This window comes from Saccoglossus kowalevskii, chromosome 3 (genome assembly GCF_978046115.1).
Source record: "Saccoglossus kowalevskii chromosome 3, keSacKowa6.1, whole genome shotgun sequence".
NCBI classification, from domain to species: Eukaryota; Metazoa; Hemichordata; class Enteropneusta; family Harrimaniidae; genus Saccoglossus; species Saccoglossus kowalevskii.
Genome location: NC_140643.1, coordinates 8,474,185 through 8,489,905, shown reverse-complemented (window position 1 = coordinate 8,489,905; position 15,721 = coordinate 8,474,185). Strand labels below are relative to the sequence as shown.

The window sequence follows — 15,721 nt, the reverse complement described above, 5'->3', positions numbered from 1 at the left end:
CAATACACCCTGCCGGAAAAATCTGATTTCTTGACTGTTTCTTTCTTCACAGCAAACAATTAACTAGCTGTACAACACACAATAGTATGTAAATATTTGCAGCGTATACTAACCTATGTGATAGTACACCAGACTTTGTGTCTCATGCCAGCATTGGTAGTTACTATTAAACACTTATTCCTGTCATAATTAATACTTTCATAATTTCTTGCAGCATAAAATGTTGAAAGAAATGCTGAACACCTTGCAGGTAGAAATTACAAATGTAACACACAAGTTTTCACAAGAACAGAAAACAAATGATATCTTGAAACATCGTCTACGTTGTTTAGAAGTCCAGGTACAACACCATTTTGTTTTTGTAGATAAACTTTTTTTTTTTATAAAAAATCCCAAGTTTTATATATGATATACTCAACAACAGTAAGTTTACTTTGACACTGCATTTTCTCATTACTTGGCAGAGAACTCTGATACATCAATGTTGGACGATACACGTATTAGACATGATAGCATAGAACCAGATGATCATACGGTGTGCTTGTCTTATTTAGAAATATCGTAGATGTCGCAAAGATCAAAACCTTCCAACTCGGAAACCAACCAGTTCAGTAGTCAGGAGTCTCTGACAAGCATCAATTCCAGAAGAGGTAAATACATTATTTGATCAGTTGTTAGTAAATGCTTAAAACAGAATCTTGTATTTGTTGTATATTGAATCATTAAAATATTATTAATGCATAGTTGTTTTATATCGGCACTTCCAAATTGACCTGAAAAAGTTAGTCTGGCACATTTGTCGCCTCCCTTTCTTGTGTAATTCATGTCACTTCGTTGCATTCTTCAGGAAGGGCAGGTTTCGTACTCGTAGGAGGCTGTGAAGATGAACCTGAACATTTTGATTGGATTAGAGTATCAGAAATGCAACGTAGGAACACGTTGTCTTTTACATCTAAGAACTGCATATCCCATTGAGACCCAGCATGCTACACCAACTAAGGTTGAAGAGAATGCATTGAAAAATCATATCAGGAGAAAGTTAGAAAAAGGAAAGCTGTTGTGTCTGATGAAGAAAATCATGGAACAAGAAGAAGGGTGAGTAAAACATCCTGGGAAGTGAAATAAATCTAGCAGTCTCTCAAACCACAGATTACAATGAAATTAACATGATAAACAATAACATTTTTTTTCTAGCTGTGGTCCTCAGTGTTGCAGAGACCTAGCAAGACTTGTCGAGTAACTCCCAAATGCTTCAGAAGGTAAGCAAATATGTTAAGAGTTTGATCACAGATGTAAGATAAAGACATGCAACTGGGGTATAGACTTGTTTTCTGAAAACTGATGAGTAAAGATATGGTGTTATTGTTTACTTGCTTCCAGTTACAAAGGAAATGTCCCATGTTATTTTGTAACCCAAAAACATGCTGTATCAAATTCATTCAAAACCAGTTAGTTCATGTTATACCAGTACTATGTGTAATGGTGCATAGGCACGTTTTTGTTTAGAAATTCGTTCATTGACAAGCATGGCTAATATTTGTATTCTATATATGTATGATGTAACTTGCCATCTCAAATTGGAAGTTAATCTTGCATGTTGAACATTCAAATTTCAAGTGACTGTAGTTGCCTGTCCCTGTATTCCAGGTAGTGTTTTGCGATTAATATGTTGCATCTTTATAATGTATAATTTTTGTGAGTTATCAGCACAAGTAATTCACTTAATTTTGTATTCTGTTTATCATTTGTTTGTATATCTGCCAGTTTGTTGTATTTTTCCAACTGTTTCATAGACTGTTTTCAAAACTGATTACATGTGATGGTACATATGCTCCAGATTTGTTTATGATCAGATTCAAAATGCTCTCAAAATATTATATTTAAAAATACATGTTGTGTATATCATCACAAAATCTGTTCTAACTTAGAATATTGGTAAAACCTGTTGGCACACCAAGTCTATTCAAACTAAGTACAGAGGCAATGTATTTCTTCTTAGAGATGCCATTTGATTTATGCCACAATTCTATAAAAATCACGCAAATATGATGTAATTTTTCCCAGAGTTCATTGCAATCAACCACTGCACGCCATTTTATTGTGTCTGTGATACTTTCAGTAATACTAAAGTGTAAGTTGTTCCAGTGAATCCTGACAAAACCTGTCGCTCAGTTTAAACTCAATACAAATTTGCCTGTCTTGTATGGCATTTTTGTTTCTAAAGAACAAGCTCGACAGAAAACTGAAATAAAAAAACCAACAAAACATGATCAGAAAAAAATACGTCAAAGAAACCATACAAGTGTTTATATTTCAGCCATGTGAAAGTTTTAATAAGGAGCCATGATACTATATACATTTTGTTGGAAATAAACAAAATATGCGATAAGATAACTGAAATGACCGCCCATGCTCTACAAAATACATTAAGCAGTTCCAATGAAATTAAGAACGGTTACAAAGGGTTCGAAAAATTGATTTGGCGAAGAGACTGCTAGAAAGTTGTACCGACAATTCAATGTGTTCAAAAATTGTAGCGTTGACTAAAACCGCATTTAACGGCACGCTGAATATTGCAACATAAAAAATTTGCCAAAAAACTGAAACAAGGACAGACAAGAACAATTAAACAGGCATTTTATGAAACTGGCGAAAAATGTTGAATACATTTTTAACGATTTCTATGGCGTCTACAAAAAAGTGTTAAGACTTTAAACAAAATGGCTGATACAGTGACGCGAAAGCAAAACTATAAAATTTAAGCCCCCAAATCGCATACCACCGTCATAAGTACGCACAGTAGTATACTATAAATTTATTTGGTTGTATTTTTTATAATATAATGTATTTTAAAATAATGACTTAGGGGTTAGAATTTTCGTCACTTTTTCTTCCAGGACCCAAGCTTACTTTCATGACAACAGTGAAAACGATAAATGACGATTCTGAATGTTATCACAGTCACAAAAAATACCGTACTCATCTGAAATGTACGTGTAGTTCTTCGTAGAGCTTGTGCACTAAACGTGGATATTCTATCGAAAACGAGCTTAAAATTTCAAATTCGTGGGACATCAAGTGATCGACACAAAAATGAAACAAAATGGTATGCCTTGAAATCTCAAGCAATAGAGGGCGTACACAGCGCGACACGCATCCTTGAGGGATTAGGCAAATTCACACCTTTTAACAATGGCGTTTCCTAACCGTCTTTTTTAGTAACCGTGGATTGATGTAGAATTCTCGATGCATACATATTTTTAGTATAATACTTGTGCATGTAGTAATTTAAATTAATGTCTTTTATTGTGTTTTGACCTTTGAGCATGTGTGCATCTCCACCTGTATCTTGGACATGTCTGGACCGATCACATTCAAACTTCATACATGCATGATGCATCTTGAGATACATATGCACATCAAATGGTTTTGTGATTTGATTGCAGGTGGCCAAATAGAAATCATTTGTCATTCCTGAACCGAATCTTGGTCATGTATGGATTGATACAAACATTTTGTTTGTCAGATTGGACTCAAAATGGCTGACTGGTGGCCATTTTGTTTTAGTGAATGCAGTCATTTCATTGACATGCTCTTGCTGTTTATGAGCCATATCTTATCTTTGACATTAAATTCAAGCGTGATGTATCATTGTTAACCAAACTGGTCTGGGCTACACAGGAACTGTGGCCTTTGCCATAATGTTAACAGCGACACATAACAACTATAGTTTAGGCTAAAAAGTTAAGTGACATGCAACAGAAACTGTTGTCTAGGCTATATACTTGATAGTAATACGATTCAGCAACTGTAGCCTAGGCTGTATTGTTTTCAGTGATACACAACAGAAACTGTGGCCTAGGCTGTATTGTTTTCAGCGATACACAACAGAAACTGTAGCCTAGGCTGTATTGTTTTCAGTGATACACAACAGAAACTGTAGCCTAGGCTGTATTGTTTTCAGTGATACACAACAGAAACTGTAGCCTAGGCTGTATTGTTTTCAGCGATACACAACAGAAACTGTGGCCTAGGCTGTATTGTTTTCAGCGATACACAACAGAAACTGTAGCCTAGGCTGTATTGTTTTCAGTGATACACAACAGAAACTGTGGCCTAGGCTGTATTGTTTTCAGCAATACACAACAGAAACTGTGGCCTAGGCTGTATTGTTTTCAGCGATACACAACAGAAACTGTAGCCTAGGCTGTATTGTTTTCAGTGATACACAACAGAAACTGTAGCCTAGGCTGTATTGTTTTCAGTGATACACAACAGAAACTGTAGCCTAGGCTGTATTGTTTTCAGCGATACACAACAGAAACTGTGGCCTAGGCTGTATTGTTTTCAGCGATACACAACAGAAACTGTAGCCTAGGCTGTATTGTTTTCAGTGATACACAACAGAAACTGTAGCCTAGGCTGTATTGTTTTCAGTGATACACAACAGAAACTGTCGCCTGGGCTGTATTGTTTTCAGCGATACACAACAGAAATTGTAGCCTAGGCTGTATTGTTTTCAGCGATACACAACAGAAACTGTGGCCTGAGCTGTATTGTTTTCAGCGATACACAACAGAAACTGTGGCCTAGGCTGTATTGTTTTCAGCGATACACAACAGAAACTGTGGCCTGGGCTGTATTGTTTTCAGTGATACACAACAGAAACTGTGGCCTGGGCTGTATTGTTTTCAGCGATACACAACAGAAACTGTGGCCTAGGCTGTATTGTTTTCAGCGATACACAACAGAAACTGTGGCCTGAGCTGTATTGTTTTCAGCGATACACAACAGAAACTGTGGCCTAGGCTGTATTGTTTTCAGCGATACACAACAGAAACTGTGCCCTGGGCTGTATTGTTTTCAGTGATACACAACAGAAACTGTGGCCTGGGCTGTATTGTTTTCAGCGATACACAACAGAAACTGTAGCCTGGGCTGTATTGTTTTCAGCGATACACAACAGAAACTGTGGCCTAGGCTGTATTGTTTTCAGCGATACACAACAGAAACTGTGGCCTAGGCTGTATTGTTTTCAGCGATACACAACAGAAACTGTGGCGTGGGCTGTATTGTTTTCAGCAATACACAACAGAAACTGTGGCCTGAGCTGTATTGTTTTCAGCGATACACAACAGAAACTGTGGCCTAGGCTGTATTGTTTTCAGCGATACACAACAGAAACTGTGGCCTGGGCTGTATTGTTTTCAGTGATACACAACAGAAACTGTGGCCTGGGCTGTATTGTTTTCAGCGATACACAACAGAAACTGTGGTCTAGGCTGTATTGTTTTCAGCGATACACAACAGAAACTGTGGCCTAGGCTGTATTGTTTTCAGCGATACACAACAGAAACTGTGGCCTAGGCTGTATTGTTTTCAGCGATACACAACAGAAACTGTGGCCTGGGCTGTATTGTTTTCAGCGATACACAACAGAAACTGTAGCCTAGGCTGTATTGTTTTCAGCGATACACAACAGAAACTGTGGCCTGGGCTGTATTGTTTTCAGTGATACACAACAGAAACTGTGGCCTGGGCTGTATTGTTTTCAGCGATACACAACAGAAACTGTGGTCTAGGCTGTATTGTTTTCAGCGATACACAACAGAAACTGTGGCCTAGGCTGTATTGTTTTCAGCGATACACAACAGAAACTGTAGCCTAGGCTGTATTGTTTTCAGTGATACACAACAGAAACTGTAGCCTAGGCTGTATTGTTTTCAGTGATACACAACAGAAACTGTGGCCTGGGCTGTATTGTTTTCAGCGATACACAACAGAAACTGTAGCCTAGGCTGTATTGTTTTCAGCGATACACAACAGAAACTGTGGCCTGAGCTGTATTGTTTTCAGCGATACACAACAGAAACTGTGGCCTGGGCTGTATTGTTTTCAGCGATACACAACAGAAACTGTGGCCTAGGCTGTATTGTTTTCAGCGATACACAACAGAAACTGTGCCCTGGGCTGTATTGTTTTCAGTGATACACAACAGAAACTGTGGCCTGGGCTGTATTGTTTTCAGCGATACACAACAGAAACTGTAGCCTGGGCTGTATTGTTTTCAGCGATACACAACAGAAACTGTGGCCTAGGCTGTATTGTTTTCACCGATACGCAACAGAAACTGTGGCCTGAGCTGTATTGTTTTCAGCGATACACAACAGAAACTGTGGCCTAGGCTGTATTGTTTTCAGCCATACACAACAGAAACTGTGCCCTGGGCTGTATTGTTTTCAGTGATACACAACAGAAACTGTGGCCTGGGCTGTATTGTTTTCAGCGATACACAACAGAAACTGTGGTCTAGGCTGTATTGTTTTCAGCGATACACAACAGAAACTGTGGCCTGGGCTGTATTGTTTTCAGTGATACACAACAGAAACTGTGGCCTAGGCTGTATTGTTTTCAGTGATACACAACAGAAACTGTGGCCTAGGCTGTATTGTTTTCAGCGATACACAACAGAAACTGTAGCCTAGGCTGTATTGTTTTCAGTGATACACAACAGAAACTGTAGCCTAGGCTGTATTGTTTTCAGTGATACACAACAGAAACTGTAGCCTAGGCTGTATTGTTTTCAGCGATACACAACAGAAACTGTGGCCTAGGCTGTATTGTTTTCAGCGATACACAACAGAAACTGTAGCCTAGGCTGTATTGTTTTCAGCGATACACAACAGAAACTGTGGCCTAGGCTGTATTGTTTTCAGCGATACACAACAGAAACTGTGGCCTGGGCTGTATTGTTTTCAGTGATACACAACAGAAACTGTGGCCTGGGCTGTATTGTTTTCAGCGATACACAACAGAAACTGTGGCCTAGGCTGTATTGTTTTCAGCGATACACAACAGAAACTGTGGCCTGAGCTGTATTGTTTTCAGCGATACACAACAGAAACTGTGGCCTAGGCTGTATTGTTTTCAGCGATACACAACAGAAACTGTGCCCTGGGCTGTATTGTTTTCAGTGATACACAACAGAAACTGTGGCCTGGGCTGTATTGTTTTCAGCGATACACAACAGAAACTGTAGCCTGGGCTGTATTGTTTTCAGCGATACACAACAGAAACTGTGGCCTAGGCTGTATTGTTTTCAGCGATACACAACAGAAACTGTGGCCTAGGCTGTATTGTTTTCAGCGATACACAACAGAAACTGTGGCGTGGGCTGTATTGTTTTCAGCAATACACAACAGAAACTGTGGCCTGAGCTGTATTGTTTTCAGCGATACACAACAGAAACTGTGGCCTAGGCTGTATTGTTTTCAGCGATACACAACAGAAACTGTGGCCTGGGCTGTATTGTTTTCAGTGATACACAACAGAAACTGTGGCCTGGGCTGTATTGTTTTCAGCGATACACAACAGAAACTGTGGTCTAGGCTGTATTGTTTTCAGCGATACACAACAGAAACTGTGGCCTAGGCTGTATTGTTTTCAGCGATACACAACAGAAACTGTGGCCTAGGCTGTATTGTTTTCAGCGATACACAACAGAAACTGTGGCCTGGGCTGTATTGTTTTCAGCGATACACAACAGAAACTGTAGCCTAGGCTGTATTGTTTTCAGCGATACACAACAGAAACTGTGGCCTGGGCTGTATTGTTTTCAGTGATACACAACAGAAACTGTGGCCTGGGCTGTATTGTTTTCAGCGATACACAACAGAAACTGTGGTCTAGGCTGTATTGTTTTCAGCGATACACAACAGAAACTGTGGCCTAGGCTGTATTGTTTTCAGCGATACACAACAGAAACTGTAGCCTAGGCTGTATTGTTTTCAGTGATACACAACAGAAACTGTAGCCTAGGCTGTATTGTTTTCAGTGATACACAACAGAAACTGTGGCCTGGGCTGTATTGTTTTCAGCGATACACAACAGAAACTGTAGCCTAGGCTGTATTGTTTTCAGCGATACACAACAGAAACTGTGGCCTGAGCTGTATTGTTTTCAGCGATACACAACAGAAACTGTGGCCTGGGCTGTATTGTTTTCAGCGATACACAACAGAAACTGTGGCCTAGGCTGTATTGTTTTCAGCGATACACAACAGAAACTGTGCCCTGGGCTGTATTGTTTTCAGTGATACACAACAGAAACTGTGGCCTGGGCTGTATTGTTTTCAGCGATACACAACAGAAACTGTAGCCTGGGCTGTATTGTTTTCAGCGATACACAACAGAAACTGTGGCCTAGGCTGTATTGTTTTCACCGATACGCAACAGAAACTGTGGCCTGAGCTGTATTGTTTTCAGCGATACACAACAGAAACTGTGGCCTAGGCTGTATTGTTTTCAGCCATACACAACAGAAACTGTGCCCTGGGCTGTATTGTTTTCAGTGATACACAACAGAAACTGTGGCCTGGGCTGTATTGTTTTCAGCGATACACAACAGAAACTGTGGTCTAGGCTGTATTGTTTTCAGCGATACACAACAGAAACTGTGGCCTGGGCTGTATTGTTTTCAGTGATACACAACAGAAACTGTGGCCTAGGCTGTATTGTTTTCAGTGATACACAACAGAAACTGTGGCCTAGGCTGTATTGTTTTCAGCGATACACAACAGAAACTGTAGCCTAGGCTGTATTGTTTTCAGTGATACACAACAGAAACTGTAGCCTAGGCTGTATTGTTTTCAGTGATACACAACAGAAACTGTAGCCTAGGCTGTATTGTTTTCAGCGATACACAACAGAAACTGTGGCCTAGGCTGTATTGTTTTCAGCGATACACAACAGAAACTGTAGCCTAGGCTGTATTGTTTTCAGTGATACACAACAGAAACTGTAGCCTAGGCTGTATTGTTTTCAGTGATACACAACAGAAACTGTGGCCTGGGCTGTATTGTTTTCAGCGATACACAACAGAAACTGTAGCCTAGGCTGTATTGTTTTCAGCAATACACAACAGAAACTGTGGCCTGAGCTGTATTGTTTTCAGCGATACACAACAGAAACTGTGGCCTGGGCTGTATTGTTTTCGGCGATACACAACAGAAACTGTGGCCTGGGCTGTATTGTTTTCAGCAATACACAACAGAAACTGTGGCCTGGGCTGTATTGTTTTCGGCGATACACAACAGAAACTGTGGCCTGGGCTGTATTGTTTTCGGCGATACACAACTGAAACTGTGGCCTGGGCTATATATCGTTAACAGTGAGACACTGCCTTTAACTTGTCCTCAAAATAAATAATACCCATACTACTTATTTTCTACTTTTTTTAATACAGGAAACTTTTACAGCTTTCAGCATTGGATTCACCCCAATAAAGAAAAGAAAAGCCAAGTTGACAAAGCAAAAGGTAAATTATAATTAAAACTATTTTGTGATTATGTGAACCTCCTTGTCACACTGGACTCAATCTTGGTGTGGTTGCATACATTCTGATTCCAAGATCACTGCATGCTATTATTTTGTAATTTAATTGTCTTCCTAACTTTAATATATATCTGTGTTCACTTTATATTTCAGAAAGAAACTGATATCTAGGGGCATGGGCTGAAATGGTACAAGCTGTAGATTTGATGTAAATGTTGGATCACAAAATGAAAGTTATTCATGAAGCAGCATTTTATAAGTCATATATGTTGTACTAAATCATGTAACAATAACATTTATCATTGCCTGTCAAAATCAGATCTATTTATTAAATTTAAATTTTAAATGTTGTCCCACAAGACTGTATTATTTCTTTTTTTCTTAAGTGAATATTGAAATGTGTATTTATTGTTCATTGCTTGTCAACATGTTTTAATAGTATGTGTAACTACTCTCACTGCCATATTGTTTAATACTGATGTGTTTGTAAGATTATCAGATTAATCTGGCAGTGCTATTGAATGCTGTACTGATGTGTTTGTAAGATTATCAGATTAATCTGGCAGTGCTATTGAATGCCATACTGATGTGTTTTTAAGATTATCAGATTAATCTGGCAGTGCTATTGAATGCCGTACTGATGTGTTTGTAAGATTATCAGATTAATCTGGCAGTGCTATTGAATGCCATACTGATGTGTTTGTAAGATTATCAGATTAATCTGGCAGTGCTTTTGAATGCCATACTGATGTGTTTGTAAGATTATCAGATTAATATGGCAGTGCTATTGAATGCCATACTGATGTGTTTGTAAGATTATCAGATTAATCTGGCAGTGCTATTGAATGCCATACTGATGTGTTTGTAAGATTATCAGATTAATCTGGCAGTGCTATTGAATGCCGTACTGATGTGTTTGTAAGATTATCAGATTAATCTGGCAGTGCTATTGAATTCCGTACTGATGTGTTTGTAAGATTATCAGATTAATCTGGCAGTGCTATTGAATTCCGTACTGATGTGTTTGTAAGATTATCAGATTAATCTGGCAGTGCTATTGAATGCTGTACTGATGTGTTTGTAAGATCATCAGATTAATCTGGCAGTGCTTTTGAATGCCATACTGATGTGTTTGTAAGATTATCAGATTAATCTGGCAGTGCTATTGAATGCCATACTGATGTGTTTGTAAGATTATCAGATTAATCTGGCAGTGCTATTGAATGCCGTACTGATGTGTTTGTAAGATTATCAGATTAATCTGGCAGTGCTATTGAATGCCATACTGATGTGTTTTTAAGATTATCAGATTAATCTGGCAGTGCTTTTGAATGCCATACTGATGTGTTTGTAAGATTATCAGATTAATCTGGCAGTGCTATTGAATGCCATACTGATGTGTTTGTAAGATTATCAGATTAATCTGGCAGTGCTATTGAATGCCGTACTGATGTGTTTGTAAGATTATCAGATTAATCTGGCAGTGCTATTGAATGCCATACTGATGTGTTTGTAAGATTATCAGATTAATCTGGCAGTGCTATTGAATGCCATACTGATGTGTTTGTAAGATTATCAGATTAATCTGGCAGTGCTATTGAATGCCATACTGATGTGTTTGTAAAATTATCAGATTAATCTGGCAGTGCTATTGAATGCCATACTGATGTGTTTGTAAGATTATCAGATTAATCTGGCAGTGCTATTGAATGCCATACTGATGTGTTTGTAAGATTATCAGATTAATCTGGCAGTGCTATTGAATGCCGTACTGATGTGTTTGTAAGATTATCAGATTAATCTGGCAGTGCTATTGAATGCCATACTGATGTGTTTGTAAGATTATCAGATTAATCTGGCAGTGCTATTGAATGCCATACTGATGTGTTTGTAAGATTATCAGATTAATCTGGCAGTGCTATTGAATGCCATACTGATGTGTTTGTAAGATTATCAGATTAATCTGGCAGTGCTATTGAATGCCATACTGATGTGTTTGTAAGATTATCAGATTAATCTGGCAGTGCTATTGAATGCCGTACTGATGTGTTTGTAAGATTATCAGATTAATCTGGCAGTGCTATTGAATGCCATACTGATGTGTTTTTAAGATTATCAGATTAATTTGGCAGTGCTATTGAATGCCGTACTGATGTGTTTGTAAGATTATCAGATTAATCTGGCAGTGCTATTGAATGCCGTACTGATGTGTTTGTAAGATTATCAGATTAATCTGGCAGTGCTATTGAATGCCGTACTGATGTGTTTTTAAGATTATCAGATTAATCTGGCAGTGCTATTGAATGCCATACTGATGTGTTTTTAAGATTATCAGATTAATCTGGCAGTGCTATTGATTGCCATACTGATGTGTTTGTAAGATTATCAGATTAATCTGGCAGTGCTATTGAATGCCATACTGATGTGTTTGTAAGATTATCAGATTAATCTGGCAGTGCTATTGAATGCCGTACTGATGTGTTTGTAAGATTATCAGATTAATCTGGCAGTGCTATTGAATGCCGTACTGATGTGTTTGTAAGATTATCAGATTAATCTGGCAGTGCTATTGAATTCCGTACTGATGTGTTTGTAAGATTATCAGATTAATCTGGCAGTGCTATTGAATGCTGTACTGATGTGTTTGTAAGATCATCAGATTAATCTGGCAGTGCTTTTGAATGCCATACTGATGTGTTTGTAAGATTATCAGATTAATCTGGCAGTGCTATTGAATGCCATACTGATGTGTTTGTAAGATTATCAGATTAATCTGGCAGTGCTATTGAATGCCGTACTGATGTGTTTGTAAGATTATCAGATTAATCTGGCAGTGCTATTGAATGCCATACTGATGTGTTTGTAAGATTATCAGATTAATCTGGCAGTGCTATTGAATGCCATACTGATGTGTTTGTAAGATTATCAGATTAATCTGGCAGTGCTATTGAATGCCATACTGATGTGTTTTTAAGATTATCAGATTAATCTGGCAGTGCTTTTGAATGCCATACTGATGTGTTTGTAAGATTATCAGATTAATCTGGCAGTGCTATTGAATGCCATACTGATGTGTTTGTAAGATTATCAGATTAATCTGGCAGTGCTATTGAATGCCATACTGATGTGTTTGTAAGATTATCAGATTAATCTGGCAGTGCTATTGAATGCCATACTGATGTGTTTGTAAAATTATCAGATTAATCTGGCAGTGTTATTGAATGCCATACTGATGTGTTTGTAAGATTATCAGATTAATCTGGCAGTGCTATTGAATGCCGTACTGATGTGTTTGTAAGATTATCAGATTAATCTGGCAGTGCTATTGAATGCCATACTGATGTGTTTGTAAGATTATCAGATTAATCTGGCAGTGCTATTGAATGCCGTACTGATGTGTTTGTAAGATTATCAGATTAATCTGGCAGTGCTATTGAATGCCATACTGATGTGTTTGTAAAATTATCAGATTAATCTGGCAGTGTTATTGAATGCCATACTGATGTGTTTGTAAGATTATCAGATTAATCTGGCAGTGCTATTGAATGCCGTACTGATGTGTTTGTAAGATTATCAGATTAATCTGGCAGTGCTATTGAATGCCATACTGATGTGTTTGTAAGATTATCAGATTAATCTGGCAGTGCTATTGAATGCCGTACTGATGTGTTTGTAAGATTATCAGATTAATCTGGCAGTGCTATTGAATGCCATACTGATGTGTTTGTAAGATTATCAGATTAATCTGGCAGTGCTATTGAATGCCATACTGATGTGTTTGTAAGATTATCAGATTAATTTGGCAGTGCTATTGAATGCCGTACTGATGTGTTTGTAAGATTATCAGATTAATCTGGCAGTGCTATTGAATGCCGTACTGATGTGTTTGTAAGATTATCAGATTAATCTGGCAGTGCTATTGAATGTCATACTGATGTGTTTGTAAGATTATCAGATTAATCTGGCAGTGCTATTGATTGCCATACTGATGTGTTTGTAAGATTATCAGATTAATCTGGCAGTGCTATTGAATGCCGTACTGATGTGTTTGTAAGATTATCAGATTAATCTGGCAGTGCTATTGAATGCCGTACTGATGTGTTTGTAAGATTATCAGATTAATCTGGCAGTGCTATTGAATGCCATACTGATGTGTTTGTAAGATTATCAGATTAATCTGGCAGTGCTATTGAATGCCATACTGATGTGTTTGTAAGATTATCAGATTAATCTGGCAGTGCTATTGAATGCCATACTGATGTGTTTGTAAGATTATCAGATTAATCTGGCAGTGCTATTGAATGCCATACTGATGTGTTTTTAAGATTATCAGATTAATCTGGCAGTGCTTTTGAATGCCATACTGATGTGTTTGTAAGATTATCAGATTAATCTGGCAGTGCTATTGAATGCCATACTGATGTGTTTGTAAGATTATCAGATTAATCTGGCAGTGCTATTGAATGCCGTACTGATGTGTTTGTAAGATTATCAGATTAATCTGGCAGTGCTATTGAATGCCATACTGATGTGTTTGTAAGATTATCAGATTAATCTGGCAGTGCTATTGAATGCCATACTGATGTGTTTGTAAGATTATCAGATTAATCTGGCAGTGCTATTGAATGCCATACTGATGTGTTTGTAAGATTATCAGATTAATCTGGCAGTGCTATTGAATGTCATACTGATGTGTTTGTAAGATTATCAGATTAATCTGGCAGTGCTATTGAATGCCATACTGATGTGTTTGTAAAATTATCAGATTAATCTGGCAGTGCTATTGAATGCCATACTGATGTGTTTGTAAGATTATCAGATTAATCTGGCAGTGCTATTGAATGCCATACTGATGTGTTTGTAAGATTATCAGATTAATCTGGCAGTGCTATTGAATGCCGTACTGATGTGTTTGTAAGATTATCAGATTAATCTGGCAGTGCTATTGAATGCCATACTGATGTGTTTGTAAGATTATCAGATTAATCGGGCAGTGCTATTGAATGCCATACTGATGTGTTTGTAAGATTATCAGATTAATCTGGCAGTGCTATTGAATGCCATACTGATGTGTTTGTAAGATTATCAGATTAATCTGGCAGTGCTATTGAATGCCATACTGATGTGTTTGTAAGATTATCAGATTAATCTGGCAGTGCTATTGAATGCCATACTGATGTGTTTGTAAGATTATCAGATCAATCTGGCAGTGCTATTGAATGCCGTACTGATGTGTTTGTAAGATTATCAGATTAATCTGGCAGTGCTATTGAATGCCATACTGATGTGTTTTTAAGATTATCAGATTAATTTGGCAGTGCTATTGAATGCCATACTGATGTGTTTGTAAGATTATCAGATTAATCTGGCAGTGCTATTGAATGCCGTACTGATGTGTTTGTAAGATCATCAGATTAATCTGGCAGTGCTATTGAATGCCATACTGATGTGTTTGTAAGATTATCAGATTAATCTGGCAGTGCTATTGAATGCCATACTGATGTGTTTGTAAGATTATCAGATTAATCTGGCAGTGCTATTGAATGCCGTACTGATGTGTTTGTAAGATTATCAGATTAATCTGGCAGTGCTATTGAATGCCATACTGATGTGTTTTTAAGATTATCAGATTAATCTGGCAGTGCTTTTGAATGCCATACTGATGTGTTTGTAAGATTATCAGATTAATCTGGCAGTGCTATTGAATGCCATACTGATGTGTTTGTAAGATTATCAGATTAATCTGGCAGTGCTATTGAATGCCGTACTGATGTGTTTGTAAGATTATCAGATTAATCTGGCAGTGCTATTGAATGCCATACTGATGTGTTTGTAAGATTATCAGATTAATCTGGCAGTGCTATTGAATGCCATACTGATGTGTTTGTAAGATTATCAGATTAATCTGGCAGTGCTATTGAATGCCATACTGATGTGTTTGTAAAATTATCAGATTAATCTGGCAGTGCTATTGAATGCCATACTGATGTGTTTGTAAGATTATCAGATTAATCTGGCAGTGCTATTGAATGCCATACTGATGTGTTTGTAAGATTATCAGATTAATCTGGCAGTGCTATTTAATGCCGTACTGATGTGTTTGTAAGATTATCAGATTAATCTGGCAGTGCTATTGAATGCCATACTGATGTGTTTGTAAGATTATTAGATTAATCTAGCAGTGCTATTGAATGCCATACTGATGTGTTTGTAAGATTATCAGATTAATCTGGCAGTGCTATTGAATGCCATACTGATGTGTTTGTAAGATTATCAGATTAATCTGGCAGTGCTATTGAATGCCATACTGATGTGTTTGTAAGATTATCAGATTAATCTGGCAGTGCTATTGAATGCCGTACTGATGTGTTTGTAAGATTATCAGATTA

General features: G+C 37.7%; 1 long non-coding RNA gene across 2 annotated transcripts; it reads left to right on the top strand.

Moving 5' to 3' along the window:
* The first annotated feature begins 214 nt into the window (after window positions 1-214).
* On the top strand, window positions 215-9,691 carry LOC144347234 (uncharacterized). Of its 2 annotated transcripts, XR_014929027.1 has the most exons (6): window positions 215-340; window positions 465-650; window positions 848-1,095; window positions 1,195-1,259; window positions 9,244-9,315; window positions 9,486-9,691. It is a non-coding gene; the product is annotated as an uncharacterized LOC144347234 (long non-coding RNA). The 2 variants fall into 2 exon arrangements; XR_014929026.1 differs by lacking the exon at window positions 215-340 and having other exon boundaries at window positions 566-650.
* The last annotated feature ends 6,030 nt before the right edge of the window (window positions 9,692-15,721 follow it).